The sequence below is a fragment of the Schistocerca cancellata genome, chromosome 6 (assembly GCF_023864275.1).
Source record: "Schistocerca cancellata isolate TAMUIC-IGC-003103 chromosome 6, iqSchCanc2.1, whole genome shotgun sequence".
Taxonomy (NCBI): domain Eukaryota; kingdom Metazoa; phylum Arthropoda; class Insecta; order Orthoptera; family Acrididae; genus Schistocerca; species Schistocerca cancellata.
Window position 1 is genome coordinate 102,077,920 of NC_064631.1, and position 21,905 is coordinate 102,099,824.

Genomic DNA, 21,905 nt, shown 5'->3' on the forward strand with positions numbered 1-21,905 from the left:
TTGAAGTGTTGAAGAGCACGGTGGCGGTCTTTTATGGCTGCAGAAATTTCTGGAGTCCACCAAGGGACCATCTTCCAGAAGGGGGAACCTGAAGAAGAAAGGATTGCTGGAAAATCTGCTGAAAGGATGGAGGCAGTCAAAGTCTGAGTAGATTCATCAACACTGTCGTGTGGCAATACAGGGTGGGTGGGAGCAGAGGAGAAGGCACCCCAATCAGCCTTAGATAGGGCCCACCTCAGAGAGTGATGGAGCGAGAGAGACTGAAGGAAGTTCAAAACAATCAGGTAATGGTCGCCGTCACATAAGTCATCGTGGACACCCCACTCAATGGAGGGAACAAGGCTGGGACTGCAGATGGAGACGTCAACAGTAGAGGAAGTACTGTGCGCCACACTAAAGTGTGTGGGAGTGCCTGTGTTTAGTAAAGAGAGGTCTAGCCCTGACAGAACAGCTTCAACTGTCCTGCCCAGGGCAGTAGTCGTATGACTACCACAAAGAGGGTTGTGGGCATTTAAGTCCGCTAATAAAAGGAAGGGAGAAGCGAGTTGTTGAAGAAGGGTGGTGATGGCGTGGGATGTGGGCGGCCTGTCAGGTGGGAGGTAAAGATTACAGATTGTGATTGGAATGGCCAGATGGACTCTAACAGCAATAGCTTCCAGAGTGGTATGGAGGGGAACCCATTTACTAACAACGTCGTTGCGGACCAAGGTGCAAACACCACCAGAAGCCCGCAAGGGGCCAATTCGGTTCCGACAGAAAGCATGGAACCCATGAAGGGTCGGTGAGTAAGAACTGACAAAATGGGTCTCCTGAAGCGCAATACAAGCGACAGAGTAGAACGAAGTAAGGAGCTGCAACTATGGAAGGTGACACAAATATCCATTACAATTCCACTGGAGGATTCTCAAGCTTGAGTCCAAAGTGGAAGTGAATGGACCGAAGTCGGTCACGCCACCGAGTCGCTATCTGTAACCGATAAGGATGGGGTAATATCTATATAGGTGGGGTCAGACTGTAGGAGGGGAAGGCTGAACCTCAGGGGGTGCCAGAGGGGCCTTGCCCTTATTCCTGGGAAGGAAGAGAAGGGCAGACTTCAGCAAGGGCAGGCACGGAATTACACTGGGCAATCTTGGCGCCGACTGGCCACGGATCATGCTCCCTATGTGGAGCAGTAGATCGCCTATCAGGGGGTGCCGGGAAGAGGAGTCCCGGGAGGGAGCTCCAGTACCGGCAGCCGCCAAAGGAGGGGAGCACTCCTCCGGCGGGGGAGGGGAAGAGCACCCAAAGGGGTGGCTATGGGTACTGAGGGAGAGGGGGAGGTGAGGAGGAGAGGGAGGGGGGAGGAGGGGGAGGAGGCGGAGGAGGGGGAGGTGGTGGTGGTGGTGGTGGTGGTGGTGGTGGTGGTGGTGGTGGTGGTGGTGGCGGCGGCTGAAGGAATGGGGCGAATGGGGTGGGGCTGGGAAGAGGAGGCGGTGGGAGTGGGAATGGACATAACTGAAGCAAAAGTAGAGGTCATAAACACAGGATGGAACCAATCATATTTTTGACAGGCCTCAGTGTAGTTGAGCTGACCTAAGGTTTTGTTCTCTTGAATCCTTCTTTCTTTCACAAACACCGGGCATATAGGTAAGCATGGAGAATGCTGTCCATTACAATTTACACACATTGACGGGGGAGCACAGTCACTCCCTTGATGGAGGGGGCGCCCACAGTCACCACAGAGGGGATCAGTGGTGCAGCAGGAAGACATGTGCCCAAACCTTAAGAGGTTAAAACATCTCATCGGTGGTGTAATATGAGGTTTTACATCACACTGAAACACCATTACCTTGACCTTCTCTGGGAGGACATCCCCCTCGAAGGCCAGGATAAAGCCGCCTGTAGCAATGCGATTGTTTGGAGGGCCTCGCTGCACACAGCGGATAAAATGAACCCCTCGCCACTCGATGCTAGCATGGAGCTCCTCGTCAGTTTGGAAAATATTGCCCTGTACTGAGTTCAAAGATTGGTGCGGCGTGACGGAGACTGTGACGTCACTGAGATGGTCACAAGCACGCAGGGCATCAGATTTGGCAGCAGAAGATGTCTTGATGAGCAAAGCACCGGACCGCATTTTACTCATAGATTCAATTTCGCCATACGCATCTTCAATCGTCTCTACGAAAAACAAAGGCTTGGTCGTGGCAAAACTACCGCCATCCGTCCTGGTACAAACCAGGTACCAAGGGAAAGGTTTCAACCCAAGCCGGCGAGCTTGCCCCTCCTCCCAGGGGGTGGCCAGGGAGGGGAAGGCTGAAGGATCAGAAGGAGTGTCACGTCTGCTACCACTCTTAGAGACGGCCACAGAATGGAGAGGATGGTGAAGCTGTTGTCACTTCATGCGCAAGGCGTCCGCCGTAGTACCACCCACTCTGATCAGGGGCTCGCCCCATGGGCACCACCCATCCACAGCCATCTGGCCCGGTGGCCATTGCCAGGAGTTCTGGTGCCCCAAAACGATGAGCATCGACTCCTGGGCATAAACGAGGCGTTAACAGCTCAGGTACTAGCAGTGTGATCCCTGTGGTTTCAAGGGGCTCAGCCAAGTGGGTACTTAACAGCCACACCACACGGACTGGCTACCGTGGTGTTGACCTAGCAGAAAGGCAGCGAGGGTGCAAAGGGAAAGGGGAGGGCAGGGGGAGAGGAACCTGCACCATGGAAGTTAGGTAGGCAGTTCATCCCCAAATGGATCACACTGAACGGAAATTTTTTGGAAATGGAGGTCAAACCCCAAGAGGACCATAAACGCCGAAAAGGAGATGGAAACAGCAAACTAAACAATAGCACAGACCAAAACAAAGATAGGAGGATATCCAGGTCGACGTAAAGAAGTCCACTAAGAGGAAAAAGAGTGGGCAGGAACAAAGGAGCAAGGAGAGAGATGAACAGGGATGGTAATGCAGCCTTCAAAGGAAAGGAAAGGAGGCTGCAATAGCTCAGGGCCCAATGGACGCCACACACGTACCAACAAAAGGACCGTGGGCCCTCGGGGGGGGGGGGGGAGGGGGAGGGAATTCTTACCCATCATATGGCCCAACAACCAGGAGCAATGGTCTGGGGTGCTATTTCATTCCATCGCAGGAGCCATTTGGTTATCACCCTCGACGTTCTGACAGCACAGCGGTACGTCTGGGAAATTCCACGCCCCTTTTTGTTGCCCTTCATAGCAAGCCATCCTGGACTTCCATTTCAGGAAAATAATGCTCACCCGCACAGGTCTACAGTTATCCACTCTCGTCTTCGTGCTTGCCAAACCCTACCTACGCCAGCAAGGTCGCCGGACCTCTCCCCATTTGAGAACGTTTGGAACATTATTGGCAGGGCCCTGCATACAGCTCGGTATTTTGGTGATCTAACGCGCCGATTGGACAATCAATAACTGCCTACATAAGGACTAGAGACGGATCAATGCGTTGTTTATATGAATGCATGGTGTCTTATTTCGGCATGTCCAAAAGAACGGACGCCACACATTCATATAAGAGCAGTTGATACGCCTCGATGGACACTGAATACATCACCTTCAGCGTGGATGCACGACTACGTTCGACCTCCTGTGAGAATCTCAAAGTAACGCGTATGGAAGATATGGAGCGAAGTAGGTGGGAAAGAGGGTTGGCCAAAGTGCGTACAGAGGTAGTCCGCGCAATAGCGATAAACACTGTGTCTGGTGGAGGGGAGAGGGGGGGGGGGGAGCACAGAGATTAACACAACTACCCAGTGAACAGGAGATCCCAGGTTCTAATTCCGGTCGCGCACACATTTTCACCCATCGCCACCGACTCGGCATAAATGCCGGATGCAGCTGACGTAAATAGTTCCTTCCCTTCCTTTTCCTTTTCTTTCTGCCCCCCTCCGCCTTCAGTCTACATAAAACGGGTTGTTGACTTTCTCAATTTATGAAGTTCATTCTCTTGAATAACTCGCCCATTTTTTTCTGATATTTTAGTAATTTGTTCGTCTGTACATGTACATCAAGTCTACGGAATTCCGTGCCATTCGGATAATTCCTCCGTGGTGTGTGTGTGTGTGTGTGTGTGTGTGTGTGTGTGTGTGTGTGTGTGTGGTTTTTGTCTCCAAGTGTAATCAGAGTCTTTCATGACCAAATTCCCCTACGTCTATGAATCTGAAAAATAATTGCTGTCTATTATGACCATTACTACAATAGAAAAGTATTTTTGTATTTATAATATTTGCTTCTTGATTTCCATGGTTTAACAATTCTAACTCTTTTTCTATCTATGGATCCCACGCAGTGAGGAACGTTTGCTGTTTTCTGACCCTAGTCGCTGATATTCTTCTCTTCCGTGGGCGATGGATACACAGATGTCTGTTTTAGCATGTGTCATGTGAACGTGCATGTGTGTGTACTAATGCCAGTTATTATAGATCAGCCGAGAAAATGCTCAAAATGTACAGAACGAATCTAATTCCCGGTCTCAAGATACATGTAAATTTGATTTAATCGATTATAAATAGTCGTGGAAGCCTGCTGATTTTCTTTTTATTTATATTTTGAACGACGCTGTCGGCGAACGGTTCCCATTTTCCTGTGCGTTTTGAGCGCGCTTTGCCATTTATTCGCGATGTTTTCCATGTGTGAGGTGCTGCATTATTCTGTTGTATTTACTGTAATGTAAAAAAAATGCGCCATTTTAATTAATGTTCGATCTTTCTATATAGTTAGTGACGGAATTCTATATAAAGAGGGACAAGTAATTAAAATTGCGCGTGTTTTTACACATTACAGTAAAGACAACAGAATAATGCAGTACTTCCAACATGGAAAAAAATCACGCAAAAATCACAGAGCATACAGAACACACTTGAAAATGGAAATCGTTTCCTGAAACGCGTCATGCAAGATATAAATAAAATCGTGACTGGTAGAAGAAAATTCTTTCATAAACAAACCTGTAACATTATTTAATTTTAAGTAGCAGTTGTTAAATAAGCAGCGGGTAATTACATAAATGTGTAAGACTTTCATCCACGATCTTTTATGGACAGAAGTAAAGAAAAGGTCGAAAAAAATAAGGAAGATCCGCATATGAAATAAGCGAAAAACCAGAGGAGAAATGGTGATTCTGCTATGTCGAGCAGATCATATGTATTTTATAAGCAGATGTCTTTCCTTTAAGGACAGTTTCAACAACGGACGTATGTGAGAATTAAAACGTCGAATCAAAAGATCTTCAGCCCTCCAAATTTCCGGTTATTTTATCTGGGCAACCAATTTCAGTGCTACATTACGCTATCTTCAGCCCCCCCTCACCGACGTGCAGGGAGATTCCCACCTCTGGTCCAGTCAAAATAGGGGCCAGCGTTCAGTGTCCGGTATGCGCAGATTTATAACACAGCGATCCCTTCGATCATCACTTGACGTCTGTTGAGAAGTGATCCAAGTAGAGAGAGAGCGTACCTGCACCTCAGCCTCCAACCGCAGAAAGTACTCGGACCAAAATCTAAGAAGAGGTGGCAGGATTCGTTCGAGGAGGCAATTGCGTAGGTATTAAAAAGGTGTTTGACACAATCTACGCCTCACATGCCTGACGCTGATGGGATGTTATTCATGTCTCAACTTCCCGTGATTAGGGAGGAGACAAGATTTTCAACTGATTTCATCCAAATTTTAAAATCCTATACAATTCCAACGTCTTCATATCCGCCGTCGCCACCAAGTGGCAGCACAATTGCTCTGCCTTCTGCACCGACACTGCTAAGGCAGTGTCTCTCAGGGCTCCGAACAAATCAAAACATTTTGTCACACGTTATAATTCGTAATTATAAATTATGCAAATTGTTGCAGTTCAAAGAGTTTTAACACTGGCAAAACTATTTTAATTATATTTGTGCATAAACTGACAAAGAATTTTCCCTTCTTAATTCACTCGCTTGATATCGGATGAAACCAGCTCGTCGTTTCCGACGACTGTGGTCATTATCACGGCAGGTAATGCAAGGATAGCAATTTTATTTAATGAAATTACGTTCATGGTTGATACTACATGGTGACAATTATTGAACTACATGAAAAAAAAGGTAAATCAGTTACCAACCACTACGTGTACACGTTATTGAACATTTAAATGTCACTAAAGATAATCGGATTTAGGTTATAATATGTTCGATATGTCTGCCATCATTGGCGATGATGTGGCGGAGACGAATACAAAAATTCTGCATGACCCGCTGAATTGTCGGAACACCGATGCTGTTGTAAGGTGTCAGGCAAATCCAACACCTTCCATGAAAACCCTGACATGATAAGCAAATCCAGTATGTCACCAGCTCCGAATAAATCGTGACATTAAATTAACCAAAGTAATACGAGTAACGAGTGACCAAATGGAATACCACAGACTAACACAAGAATGCCTAAATGCATGTCATACCTTCCCACCGTGAGACAGAGGCAGTTCCGAGTGGAGAAACGAGAACAGAAGCCGAGAGCAGAACCATGTTAAGCTAGAAGGCCCTACGATAAGGGACGGACCACCCCAGCCGCAAGTTTTAGCGTGAGACTTTTTCGCGTCTCTGTTACGTTGCAAACTTTAGAAACATTGCCCCACCACGAAAAGTATAACGTTTCTCATTCGATGGACAGAATTTTTGTAGGCGGAGCTTAACGTTAACATTGAGACCCTGATTGATCAGATGAAAACACAGCCAGATAGTTTTTTTAAACCAACTTCGGTAAATTGTAGTAAGGAGAAGTTATGACAGAGTTGTGAGTAGCTGCGCCGCCCTGACGCTGCCTAAACATCGACAAGGTATTGAACGCACGCGGTGCCGCATTTTTGAGCGCATAAGGCTTCACTCAGAACTGCAGAAGTCACATCTGTTACATCCCTGTTTTGCGTAATACTAGTGTCGATCGTCAATTAAAGCTCATGGTATTCACATCTGCTACGTAAGTTAACATCTGAAACGCGATGATTTTTCTGTTATATAATTATTGAGAAGCCATATCAGTCACTGTAATTTACGACAAGTTAAGTAAGTAATTAAAGATAATTGAGGGTCACTGTAGACCATTTTGATAGTTTTCTCTTTTGTGAAACTTAATTTAAACCTAGATTATAGATGTGATATGGCATAGGTCACCCTTCGATCCATTGTAGAACTTGGAAACCCATTCAGGGAATATTCGTTCACATTTTTGTTGAACGCAGTTGGTTTTTATCATCCTGTATTAAAACATTTCCTTTTATCAATAGTGCAATTTATAAACAATGTTTTGTGAGTAGAATAAAATTTCCAATGGTAAACTTAACTGCTTTTTCGACGTTATTTTACCAGCTAAAAAATAGGAAAGCCTTGAACCCCTTCCGCTAAATTTAGTTAGTATTAAGATTCTTTTAGAGGGAGTGCAGTGGAGCTGACGCTGAAATCATAAAGTATTTGGTTATATCATCGCTAGTCTCACTGAACTCTTCCTTTTTTTTTTTTTGGTTGTGGTTTTAGGGCGCAAAACTTCTATGGTCATTAGCGCCCAGCCCGTGACTTAATACAGTAAAAAACCGAAATTGAAAACCAGCAGCAATGGGAACAAAATCATAAAATTGGAGAAACTAAAAGTAGAAAGAATGCTTAAAAATCCAGTACAGACAGGGGGTGGTTGTCCCCAAAAAAAAACTTCAAATGACTGACGTCATTTCACTGTCACTAATAAACTGGAGAACGCGGTCGGCTGAGCGCGTGTCATCTGCTAAAATCGACGATAGATCAGGCGATAGCTGTAGACGGGAGCGTAACGGATTAAAATAGGGGCATTCAATTAAAAGGTGTCTGACCGTCCACGGCTGAGAGCAGTGGGGACAGAGTGGAGGAGGATCACCGCTCAAAAGATGTCTATGGCTAAAAAGACAGTGCCCTATCCGGAGTCTAGCTAAAATTACCTCCTCCCGACGACGCGTTCGGGAGGAAGAGGTCCAAGCGCAAGGAAGGGCTTTCACTTCCCGCAATTTATTACGGGGAAGTGTTGACCAATGCGCATGCCATAAATGAGCAACTTGGCGACATAAACCGCTCCGTAGATCGGTGAAGGGAAGCGACTGAATAGCTGGCCGAGGAAGAGAGACTGCAGCCTTGGCCGCCATATCGGCCGCCTCATTCCCACAGATACCAGCGTGTCCCGGGAGCCAGAGGAACGCCACCGAGACGCCCCCCAGGTGGAGCAAGCGCAGACAGTCCTGAATCCGGTGGACCAGAGGGTGCACAGGGTAAAGAGCTTGGAGACTGAGGAGAGAGCTGAGAGAATCGGAGCAGATAACGTACTGTATCCGCTGATGGCGGCGGATGTAGTGGACAGCCTGGAGAACAGCGTAAAGCTCCGCAGTATAAACCGAACACTGGTCGGGAAGTCGAAAGCGATTTGGGGTGTCGCCAACAATATAGGCACTCCCTACACCTAATGATGTTTTCGAGCCGTCGGTGTAAATAAACGTGGCGTCCGTCATTTGTGCACATAGAGCAGCAAATGCCCGACGATAAACAAGTGTAGGGGTACCATCCTTGGGAAATTGACAAAGGTCACGGAGCAGGCAGATCCGGGGACGGAGCCAAGGTGGTGCTGTACCCCAAGTTGTCAAGAAGGTTTTCGGAAAGCGGCAGGAAAGAGAATGGAGCAATTGACGGAAGCGGACTCCCGGGGGTAGTAGGGAGGAGGAGCGGCCTGCATACCCTACATCAAAGGAGGCGTCGAAAAAAAGGTCATGGGCTGGATTAGCAGGCATGGAAGACAGATGGCTAGCATAACGACTCAGGAGGACTGCTCGCCGATTGGACAGCGGAGGTTCAGCAGTCTCAGCATAAAGGCTTTCCACAGGGCTAGTGTAAAAAGCTCCAGACACTAAACGTAATCCACGGTGGTGGATAGAGTCGAGACGCCGAAGAATAGACGGCCGAGCAGAGGAGTAGACTATGCTTCCGTAATCCAATTTTGAGCGCACTAAGGCGCGATAGAGGCGGAGAAGGACCACTCGGTCCGCTCCCCAGGAGGTACCATTCAGGACACGGAGGGTGTTAAGCGATCGCAGACAGCGAGCCGAAAGATAGGAAACGTGGGAGGACCAGCACAGTTTTCTGTCAAACATAAGACCCAAGAATTTAGCGACGTCTGAAAACGGAAGGTTGACAGGACCTAGATGTAAGGAGGGCGGAAGAAACTCCTTACGTCGCCAAAAATTGACACAAACGGTCTTACTGGGTGAGAAACGGAAGCCGGTTTCGATGCTCCACGAGTGGAGGCGATCGAGACATCCTTGAAGACGTCGTTCAAGAAGGCTGGTCCGTTGAGAGCTGTAGTAGATCGCAAAATCGTCCACAAAGAGGGAGCCCGAGACATCAGGAAGGAGACAATCCATAATTGGATTTATGGCGATGGCAAACACTACAACACTCAGCACGGATCCCTGGGGTACCCCGTGTTCTTGGGAGAAAGTACGGGAGAGAGTAGTGTTCACCCGCACCCTAAAAGTGCGCTCTGCCATAAATTCGCGAAGAAAAAGGGGCAGCCGGCCTCGAAAGCCCCAAGAGAATAGTGTGCGGAGGATGTCTGTCCTCCAACAGGTATCGTATGCTCTCTCCAGATCGAAAAATATTGCTACCGTTTGGCGTTTCCGGAGAAAATTGTTCATGATATAAGTGGAGAGAGCAACAAGATGGTCAACTGCAGAACGATGCTTCCGAAATCCGCATTGGGCTGGTGTTAAAAGACTGCGGGATTCCAGCCACCAAGCTAAACGGTAATTCACCATACGCTCCAAAACCTTACAGACACTACTCGTGAGAGAAATGGGGCGATAGCTAGAGGGGAGATGTTTGTCATTTCCAGGTTTATGAACAGGAACGACAATAGCTTCCCGCCACCGTTCGGGAAAGGTACTGTCGGTCCAAATTCGATTATAAAGGCGAAGGAGGTAACGCAGACGAGGGGTTGATAAATGCAGCAACATTTGGACATGGATACCATCCGGTCCTGGGGCGGAGGAGCGAGAAGATGAGAGGGCATGTTGGAGTTCCCGCATGGAGAAAACAGTATTGTAGCTTTCGTGATTTTGAGAGGAGAAAGCAAGAGGTCGCACTTCCGCTGCACGTTTCTTCGGGAGAAACGCTGGCGGGTAATTTGAAGAGCTCGAAATCTCAGCAAAGTGCTGACCCAACGAGTTAGAAATTGCGACGGGGTCCACTAAGGTATCATGCGCGACAGTGAGCCCAGAGACCGGGGAGAAACTAGGCGCGCCTGAGAACCGTCGAAGCCGACTCCAAACTTCCGAGGAGGGAGTGAAGGTGTTAAATGAGCTAATAAAGAATTTCCAGCTTGCCTTCTTGCTATCGCGGATGACGCGACGGCATCGCGCACGGAGCTGCTTATAGCGGATTCAGTTGGCCAAAGTAGGATGGTGACGGAAAATGCGAAGAGCACGTCGCCGCTCACGTATTGCATCACGGCATGCCTCGTTCCACCAAGGAACTGGGGTGCGCCGGGGCAATTCGGAGGTGCGTGGTATTGAACGTTCCGCAGCTGTAAGGATAACGTCGGTAATATGTGTGACCTCATCGTCGACGCTGGGAAAGCGACGGTCATCGAATGTCGCGAGAGACGAAAAAAGTGTCCAATCGGCTTGGGCAAACTTCCAGCGTCGCGGGCGCATATATGGCAGTTGAGGCTGCAGTCTGAGGACACATGGAAAGTGGTCACTCGAGTGTGTATCATCAAGGGCGAACCATTCGAAGCGCCGAGCTAGCGGAACAGTACCGACCGCAAGGTCCAAATGAGATAAGGTTGTCGTGGAGGCAGACAAAAATGTGGGGACCCCAGTGTTGAGGCAAACTAGATCCGCTTGGTGGAAGACGTCTAGCAATATGGAGCCACGTGGACAAGGATGTGGAGATCCCGAAAGCGGGTGGTGGGCATTGAAGTCCCCAACCAGCAAATAGGGGGGTGGAAGCTGACCAAGAAGATGATGGAGATCGGCTCGTGCCATTGGTGTGGACGATGGAATGTATACAGTACAAAGAGAGAACGTGTATCCGGAAAGGGAAAGACGGACGGCGACAGCTTGGAAGGAAGTGTTTAAGAGGATTAGGTGATAATGGAGAGTATCATGGAGAAGAATCATGAGTCCTCCATGGGCTGGAGAGCCTTCAACAGAGGGGAGATCATATCGGACGGACTGAAAATGAGGGAGAACAAAGCGGTCATGGGGATGCAGCTTTGTTTCCTGAAGACAGAAGATGACCGGCGAGTAGGATCTTAAGAGGATCGACAATTCATCCCTATTGGCTCGAATGCCACGGATATTCCAGTGGATAATGGACATGGGGTGAACAGAAAATGGAGGACTGTGACCAAAGTTGCTGTCAAGTCAAAGACTGCTCGGAGCTAGCGACCGACAGCATGGAATGGCAGTCAGCCGAAGGCAGAAGATCCTGATCCATAGGTTGGTCAGGAGCAGCTCCTGCCACCAGCGATCGGCCGGTTGACCGGCCACCAGCAGTGCGCCTCGGCGACACAGAAGACGGCCGAGGGCGATTTCCGCCAGGTGGTGCTGTAGATGGGACACGCCTTGGCGGAGAAGGAGAGGAACTGGGTTTCTTTGTAGCCTTCTTGGAAGAATGATGTTTAGATGAAGGAGGAACCGATGGTTGGGAAGTTGCGGTACGTAAAAACTCTTCACGAGTATGCTCTTTTTTCGAAGACTTGGCGTCCGACTTTTGGGCTCGAGATTTAGCAGAACCCGACGAAGGGTGAGCCATAGAGTGGGCAGGCGAAAGTGGTGAGGTTGAACGAGCGATCTTTGCGCTGGCCGATCTGACGACCGTGGCACTAAAGGTGAGGTCGCAAGTCTGCGTGGCCGCCTCCTTTGTTGGCCGAGGAGAAGCAAGGACAGTGCTGTATTTTCCTGTCTGAGGCACGGTGGGCTTGCGACTGGCGAATAATTTTCGAGCAGCAAAGGTCGACACCTTTTCCTTCACTCGTATTTCCTGGATGAGCTTTTCGTCCTTAAAAACGGGGCAATCTCGAGAGGAAGCAGGGTGGTCACCCATACAGTTGATGCAGCGAGAGGATGGAGGTGGACAAGCACCCTCATGGGCCTCCTTGCCACACGTAACACATTTGGCCGGATTGGAACAGGACTGGCTGGTGTGATTGAACCGCTGACATCGATAGCAACGCGTAGGGTTTGGGACGTAAGGGCGAACGGAAATTATCTCATAGCCTGCTTTGATTTTCGATGGAAGTTGAACTTTGTCAAATGTCAAGAAGACAGTGCGGGTTGGAATGATGTTCGTGTCAACCCGTTTCATAACTCTATGAACTGCCGTGACGCCCTGGTCAGACAGATAGTGCTGAATTTCTTCGTCAGACAATCCATCGAGGGAGCGTGTATAAACGACTCCACGCGAGGAATTTAAGGTACGGTGCGGTTCCACCCGGACAGGGAAGGTGTGGAGCAGAGAAGTACGCAGCAATTTTTGTGCCTGGAGGGCACTGTGTGTTTCTAACAACAGGGTGCCATTCCGTAATCTGGAACAAGACTTTACAGGACCTGCAATTGCGTCGACACCTTTCTGAATGATGAAAGGGTTGACCGTGGAGAAGTCGTGACCTTCATCAGACCGAGAAACAACAAGGAACTGTGGCAACGATGGAAGAATCGTCTGTGGCTGAGACTCAGTATACTTACGTTTGTGAGCAGACATAGTGGAAGGTGAGGAAACCATTGCGGAAGAATCCCCCATGATTACCGGCGTCTCCGATGGCGCGCTCCTCCCTTGTGGAGGCCCTCTCTGAGGGCACTCCCGCCTTAGGTGATTGTTCACACCTCAGGTCACACCTCCCGACAAACGGACGGAGGGACCAATCGGCACTTTCGGAAGGTATCAGCTCGGGTAATCACCCCTCCCTGGGCCTGGCCGTTACCAGGGGGTACGTACGTGTCCTACCTGTCTACCCGGGGCGGGGAATTACGCGTTACCCCGTCACCGGCTACGCACAAAAGGCGTAGGTCGGCCTTCAGACACGCACAGGGAGGAAGAAAGATCAAGGGAAAGGAAAGAAGAGAGGTCTCAAACGCCGCAGCGGAGAAAAGGGAAAGAGAAGAGGGAAGGAAAAGAGAAGGACAAAGGAAGAAAGAAGACATAAAAGCAAGGAGGGCGAAGAATGCAGTACAGTTACGAGCGTCCGTCTCCGGACGTAGGCACAAACCATACTCCCAGATGGGGAGAAAGGGAAGGAAAGAGCCAGGGGTGAGGGGAGGAGGGGCGAAGATAGGGATGGGGAAGGATGCGGAAAGGGAAGGTATGCAGCCCGGAAAGGAAGGAAGGCCACATTAGCTCGGGGTCCCGTGCTCGCTACGCACGTATCCACAAAAGAGTTGTGGACCCCCTGGGGGGACTGAACTCTTCTGAACTCTACATGTCATGTGTGGTCTGACGTCTCCTTACCAGCAACAGGTCCCAGGTTCAAACCAGTCAATTCCCTAAAAACACGCTCAGAGCGTCGTTGCGCGAAAGTGGTAGGGAGACACGACTTGGAACAGACAGACACCACGCAGAATGTTAAGACTGTCGATGATTCCTGAATGGCTCTTTCCAGCTCAGCAATGGTTTTGGGGTTATTGCTGTACACCTTGTCTTTAATGTAGACCCACAAAAAGGAGTCGCACGTGTTCAGATCCGAAGGACATGGCGGCCAATCAAGGCCCATGCCAGTGACCTCTTGGTACTCCAGCGCCAGAAAGCGGTCTCGAAAGTGCTCCTGCAGGACATCAAACAGTCTCCTGATTCGATGGGGTCGAGCTCCGTCTTGCATTGAATCACATCTTGTCGAAATGAGATTCATTTTGGGCAGTGGGGATGAAATCATCTTCCAAACCTTCACGTATCGTACGGTATTTAGCGTGCTATGAAGGAATATCGCACCGATTACTCCTCGACTGGACATTGCACACCACACAGTCACTCTTGAAGGCGAAGAGACTCTAAAGTGAAATTCGGATTCTCAGTCCCACAAAGGCGCCAGTTTTGCTTATTGCTGAACCCATCTAAATGGAAGTAGTCTTCGTCGCTAAACCAAACCATCTAGTGCTTACTAATTCCCATCATGCCCCGCGGCCAACCGTTCAGTTTCAACGTCGTAACTCAAACCGTTCATAAGTTATGACAATTTCATTTCATATAGTTCAATAACTGTCACCGTATAAGTGGGCACAGAAAAATTTGTCGCAGCTTGCACTGATACAGTGCTGATGGGATTTCCCTGGGATACAAGCTACGTGACAAAACGTCCGTTGGCCTGCACTGACAGTGCCGCGGATGTTGAGTGAATTCCAGCAACAATGCACGCGAAAAAACACTTCTGAATCTGTGCCACTTTCGGCAGTTTATCGTTCGTATAAAATGTTTTTTCTTTCCTTCTCCAGCCAGAAAAAACTTCCTGAAGCCTGATAAAATGTGACAATATAAGACTGTGTTCCAGACCAGTATCCGGACCCAGACAGCTACATTTAATGGGCATTAGCTAGGAGAACCTACTAATCTTGCACGGCGCGCGAGAAAATTGTGTATTCAACCAGTAACTGTTTAACTGTTATCAAATCCGCCTGTCAAAAACTATTCCGGCGGATATGTTGCAACACTTACGCTTTCAAAGCAATGGCGTGTTGCGGTGTGCGAATTTATTTCCATTGTCCTGCAGTGAGCTTGCCTAACGTGGACACAGCTGAGCAACCTGCCGTATTACGCGCGCACTCGAAGTCACTCGGCACCACGACTGCTGAGTGCTGGGTAAATCGATACCTGTCGAAGATACTCGACCCACAGTGACAGCTTTCCCTTTTTGAAAACCTAGGCTGGGTTCGTTAGCAGAGGGCAATGAGTTTACCATGCCGTCTTCGTTTGTATACGAAAGCAAACGTGACACGTGTATTTCACCACATAAGAAACAAAACTCAGCACAGCGAAAACAACAGAGAATGCCGAGAACAATGCGTAGTGTACTTTGCATTAGACTCATAGCGACCCGAAACAATTGAGTATCGATCCAAAGTAGTACACAGCCTTGCGACTTATGTTGACCCTGCTTGTCCCATCAGCCACCGCTAGGAGTGATTTCCTGAAAGTGCGAGATCCAAGTACGCATTTACGCGCAGCCTATCAACACAGGCTAGAGCCTGGCACCCCGCACCACAAAGAGGGTACACCACAGAAACTTGAAAATTTAAGTCTTTACTTTCATACTGAGGTGTGGGCGCTTTTGTAGTCGTAGAAGACATAATTTTTTAGTCTGTACTCGTTAGGCCGAGTTTTCCAGTGGACAGCTGACACGAAAAACGTCAGCAATGACTTTTCAAACTGTGTACTTACTCGCGTCAAAGTCGCGCCTGGTCAAACACGTGACACTTGAGTCGGCAAAAGGGCCAACAACTTACAGAACAGTTAACGGGATTTTGGCAGTTTGAAGTGAGTTCGGTTTGGCGGAAGGACGGTTTCTTCAATAGCTCATTTCATACAAACAGTGAGCTATAAAAATTTTCGCTTCCTGTCGAACGATGCGAATTCTTGAACACTTGAAACTGGAGAAAGCCATTTTCTGGTAACTTTATTCGTTAACGAGATATGACAGGAAACGTACAAGATTTCCTAAGATCCATGACGTCTTATAGACAGCTTACTAACTTACGACTTCATAGCAAGGTCAAGCGCCCACTGCTTTCTGCGGGTAATACGTAAGGTCGTTTTCGAAAACTGCAAATGCGTTTTATAAAAAGAATATATTTTAGATCGTAATAAATAAACTACTATCAATGGGAAACAACCCCGTAAATATGTCAACAGCACTATTACAACATTATAGCGCCTGTACCCGTCATCATAGCACAATACACACAAATGCGTCAGTCTAGGTCCATAACACTAACAGCAACGTAAATCCAGCGCTGTAATAAGAAAGTTTTTTGTGTTTTCTGTAATCTGTTACTAACGATCACCATAAAATACAAATTGATTGACTAAAAAGGAAATAAGTGCTAAACTAAAATTCTATCCATTTTTCTAATCTCATAAAATCAAGTTTTATGGTATATTTTACAATTACATAATAAAACTTAAATGCTGCGTTAAACTGTTTCAATTTAAAAAGTGCACTAAAGAGCTCCTTCTGCAGATAATTTATCATACAATATCTCGCGGCAGGGCCCGCATAACATATTCTGCGACGTAGAAGTAGTCCATGGAAGTGTGATAAGACAGTTACTGTTCACATTATATATAATTGATCTAGTGGAGGACTTCTTTAGCTCCTTCGGGCTGTTAGCAGATGGTGCGGTTGTCTACAGGAAGATAATTACGTCAGAAGACTAGCAAATTACAGGATCACCTGCAGAGAACTGATGAATAATGGAGGTAGTGGCAACTGACCCTGAAAGCAAGTAAATGTAACATAATGCGTACAAATAGGCGAATGAATCCACCAATATACGATGGCGCTACGGATGAGAAATCTCCGGAAACAATAATTACCGTTTATCACGCCCAGGAGTGGAATGACAACATAAACAGGAGGAGGATCAATGCCAGGGCGAGATTCACAGGAAGAACCTTAAGGAAACTTAATTCATCCAGAAAAGAAGTGGCTTGCAAAAAATTGTTCTACCTATTACTACGTATTTTTCATCAGTTTAGGACCCTTATCATGTTAGATTAATAGAAGAAATGGACCAGAAATTCGGTGGTCTCCAATCATCGGAAATGCTACAAAGCATTATATTAGTTGTTAATCATATTACATAATACAAATGACATACTGCATAACGGGACCATGTATTTAATAGCATTCTGGAGAGGACGATGAACAAATGAAGTGATAGAGCACATACTATGCAGCACCGTGCACAATACATACCACGGGGTCACGCACTATAATTTGCTATCAGATAGTGCCATTGCACAGCAGGTCTTATTTATTCCTTATCGTTTGAGGAATAGCCCGACTTTCTTCAACGGCTCGAAGGCGAGGCGTGTCTGCACTTCCCGCATATTGCTTCCCCCGCTTGAAGAACTGCCTTTACGAGCATATGGAAAGCTCGTGTATCTGCTACATAGTGACGTACCATCCAGTTTTGGCCCATTGCCGTGCAGTCCAATGTGTTCTGTACAGGGTGTCGCACATAACTAATACCTCATCACTTTCTCAAATAATTACGTATAGCGTTGTTAACGGGGCAAAGTCTTCGGACGTGAAAACAATTTTGGTAGTAGACCAAGGAGCGTTGTTCGGACGTTGCTGCTCATTGTATTTGTATCGGATGTTACTCTTAAGAGCGGATGTTCTCTAATTTTTCCCATACAATTTGATATGTATTTTTGAAATGTGTAAATGCAACCAATTCAAAAACACTCCTTATGTGTTGCAAGCGACCTCATTAAAAAAGGAAAACGTCGACTTGTATCTTGGTACAATTAAAATGTTTTGAACGGGGAATTTGTGGCTGTTGATACGGTAGAACGGTCTCTGAATTTTAAAGGGAAAACTGTCCATGCGTAACGCGCCTTCTGTACCTTTTGTATAAAGGTAAGATTGGATTATCTTGTTATTTGTTGTAGGCAGACTAAGTACAAACGTAGCCGGAGATTACAAAAGTCGGACTGAACATATGCTGACGGATAGTCACAGATACAGCGTAAACACAGCAAGCGGTGAAAGATTTAACTTGGAAGTACTCCAGGTCAACAAATACCGGGTGATCAAAAAGTCAGTATAAATTTGAAAACTTAATAAACCACCGAGTAATGCAGATAGAGGTAAAAATTGACACACATGCTTGGAATGACATGGGGTTTTATTAGAACAAAAAAAAAAAGTTCACAAAATGTCAGACAGATGGCGCTGGATAGCAAAACTGCTTCCGTGATGGGTGAGAGGTACGCCGGTATGTTACAGAATCGCATCATCCCCAGTCTCGCTGATAAACACCTGCTGGAACGTACGATGTTTATGCAGGATGGCGCTCCCCCCTCCCCCATATTTCTAGACGTGTGAAAGACCTCTTGTGCGCGTCGTTTGGTGATGATCGTGTGCTCAGCCGCCACTTTCGTCATGCTTGGCCTCCCAGGTCCCCGACCTCAGTCCGTCCGATTATTGGCTTTGGGGTTACCTGAAGTCGCAAGTGTATCGTGATCGACCGACATTTCCAGGGATGCTAAAAGACAACATCCGATGCCAATGCCTCACCATAACTTCGGACATGCTTTACAGAGCTGTTCACAACAGTATTCCTCGACTACAGCTATTGTTGAATGATGGTGGACATATTGAGCATTTCCTGTAAAGAACATCACCTTTGCTTTGTCTTACTTTGTTATGCTATTTATTGCTATTCTGATCAGATGAATTGCCATCTGTCAGACATTTTTTGAACGTTTGTATTTTTTTCGGTTCCAATAAAACCCCATGTCATTCCAAGCATGTGTGTCAATTTGTACCTCTCTATCTACATTATTCCGTGATTTACTCAGTTTTCAAATTTATACTGACTTTTCGACCACCCAGTACAACAAATATTTGGCACAGAACTCCAGTTTGGTTCTAAATGATCAGTTGAGTTGGGGCTGATCCAGTCAGTGTCTCTCTCTCTCTCTCTCTCTCTCTCTCTCTCTCTCTCACACACACACACACACACACACACACACACACACACACAGAGAGAGAGAGAGAGAGAGAGAGGGGGGGGGGGGCTACAGTAGGCCCAAACATAGTTTCCTATAACATGAATTTATACATTCTGTGTAAACCTATTGTAGTTGGTAATAATTTGTCTTTGTATTGGGATTCAAACATTCTTGCTAACATAATCTATAAATTTTTTTCCTCTATTATAATGTTTACACTTTCCTCATACTAAATCCATACAACCAGGCAACCCACATACGCAAATCCTAGTAAGGCGTCGTTAAAAAGGTAAATAATAACACTGATTTTTCAGTAGGCCCTACTGTATTGCCGCCGTCTGTTGCGAGTGTGCGAAACGACAATGACGCTGCTTACGGTACGATTTCTAACATTATCGCAGTCTGTTCGTCTGCAGACAATGACGATAGTCATCGATTAACTGATGAAATTGCCGCTCAATCTGCAGACATACTGTCCACAGAGGCAACAACGCAGCTAGACAAGATGATTGTTTACTCGGAACGCCACGTGGAAACAACTTCAGACAAACGATTGTTTGCAAAAAGTGTTAAGTGATCGTGCTCCACACGAACCACATACGAATCAAAAGAAACCGACTATTTCTGTGTATAAGACTCAGTGTCTTTTTTCCGTTATTGGTCAATGCTTACATGAAAAAATGTGTAATTTATACATTTACGTAAGAAGTATAACGTATTTACAACATTTAACCCATTCCATTTTTCTGACTTTCTGGATTATCTGTGTTTCAATTAGCCCAGATAAACAAGATACTACTGTACTTTAATCTTCGTTCTACACTGTTTTGGCACAATGTATTCTGTAAAGTGCATTTTAACTCTCTTATAGACTTACACAACGATTAGGTTACCGTCATCATACGTAATATACAGTATGTTCCTGAAGTTAAAATTAATAATAATAATAATAATAATAATAATGTGTAAACATGGAATTCAGCCCATGTGCTGTTTGTTGAAAAATACGACTCTCGTACAGTGGCAACTGTTTGCACTGCAGTTGTATCCACTCTTAACCCCTTCTCACATACAGGTGTACCACACTGAACTACTAATTATTGTTGCATAATAGCTATATAAAACAAGTGACAAGCACTCTGTCTAGCATTTCCTACCGATGATACTCGAATGAACAAAGATTTTGTGCGTTGAAAACATCTACAGTTAAAGATTTTCTTCCTTGCACTCTGTAAACCCTAGCCAACTGTCACCTGATTGTGGTCTAGTAAGAAGAAAAACAACTGTTGATCATAAGCAAGATTATTTGGACGAAATGCAGATTGTTAGCTTTCCTACCTTTAAATAAGGAAGTAATGTAGAGCGCGTATCGCAGTATCTTAACTCACCGACGACGAAGCAACTGCCTGCTTTTCCTTCCTGCTTGTTCGCTTGAACACAACAGCTACCGCACTGCGCGAAGCACATAGGGCCGAAGAGTCCCGCTGCGCATGCGCAGAGTCGCGAAGTGGGCAGCTGTTGATGGCCCCTGATTCGCGTAACTTCTGGCTTCGGGGCATCACCATAGCGCAGTGCAAGTTTGCTTACAATGATTCTTCCTGCTTCTGACGAGACACTTGTATGAGTGTGCAAGTGTTTGTTGACGATGTAACAACGCAATCGTCGAGGCCGTTTTAAAGCACCGTTGACACTGGGCGTGATGGTGTAAAAGTATCATAGTACTAAGTCGCTATGATCTACATTCATATCACCAACAATCTTTATGACGGAACGCTATGCTCATGCTTCAGTTATATACTAAACAGTATTTCGTTACTATAAACAGAGAAGCTTACCGTACCAGTCAGCAGAATCTACGCTCCCCTGGAGTGATATGCAACAGATTTTCTCCCACAGTCTCTATCGGACTGCACATACGGTGCCACAAACCATGCAAGGCGTTCTTGAGATTGACAACTGGCCCCACAACACGAATGGTGCGGAAATAAAAAGTAAATCAACTGTGGATACAAACAAACAACTTAAGATTCTCATCCATTTGTCTTACGAATGGAAGTTTAAGGCTAAAATCTTTCGATGAACACACAAAATCTACATCTCTAAACGTTACAGGGGCGTTGAGTATTCACAAACAAAATTTAGTACACGTATGACATTCCTCATTTCATACGCTCAACCAAAAAACTAGAGGTATTTACCCGTTAGTCTACAATCAAGCTTCAGTCTGCGGTATTTTAGACCGTTACTTAATTGGATATACGGTTAGAGATAATTAAGTAAAATCACAGAGATGAAAGCTGGGGGGCGATTTGTCCTATAATTATTGCTTGAGTTTTGGGAGGGTTTGTTTTGAAGATCATTTATTACACAGATGGTAAGCTCTTAAGTTGGAGTTGGATTAGCCAGTCACTTTTTTTCCTTCATTTTAATTTAATTCCTCGTTCCAGAGGGGCGAGAGTAGGCAGGCAGCAGAATAATACTTCAGTCTTCAACCATAGCTGTTTAAAAGATGAAAAGGAGGAATAAAAAACTTAAAGTAGTGTACTGTATACAGATATTTTTAAAATAAATTAAAAGGCGCTTTTCGTTGATTACACAATAACGCACATGAAAAGGTTCGGCATTTAAAACAAAGATAATGAGTTGCAAGTACATTAAGACAAACACTACGCTGTATTACACTTCACTAGCACTTGACGGAAAGGACCTGCACATAGTTGATCCTTTTGGGTAACAAAATTTCTGTTTAGAAACGTGGTTTAGGTGATTTGGGTTTCGGGGATAGTTGTAACGTGGAAGAGTGGGTGGGAAGAAAACAGGGCCGGTCTCTGTGGCCGAGCGGTTCTAGGCGGTTCAGTCCGGAACCGCGCTGCTGCTACGGTCGCAGGTTCGAATCCTGCCTCGGGCTTGGATGTGTGTGATGTCCTTAGGTGAGTTAGATTTAAGTAGTTCTAAGTCTAGGGGACTGATGACCTCAGATGTTAAGTCCCATAGTGCTTAGAGCCATTTGAACCATTTGAAGAAAATAGGGGATTGAGAATACAGGATGGGGGCCAAGCAAAGGTCAAGAGGAGAAGAGAAAGGGAGGAATCGCATTAACGCATGGTATTCAGTCAGTGTTACGAACAGACTTGAAAAACTGGGAACTTCGAAGATCACCATTTCGATTCTGCTTTAAAAGAAGT

General features: G+C 46.3%; 1 protein-coding gene across 1 annotated transcript in view; it reads right to left on the reverse strand.

The window, feature by feature from the left end:
- LOC126191578 (protein rolling stone-like) overlaps positions 1–20,177 on the reverse strand; it is a 246,653-nt gene extending 226,476 nt beyond the window's left edge. Inside the window, exon 1 of the mRNA XM_049932507.1 lies at positions 20,109–20,177. The gene's annotated coding sequence lies outside the window, so the exon portion shown is untranslated. The remainder of the gene's footprint in view (positions 1–20,108) is intronic.
- Between the last annotated feature and the right edge of the window lie 1,728 nt (positions 20,178–21,905).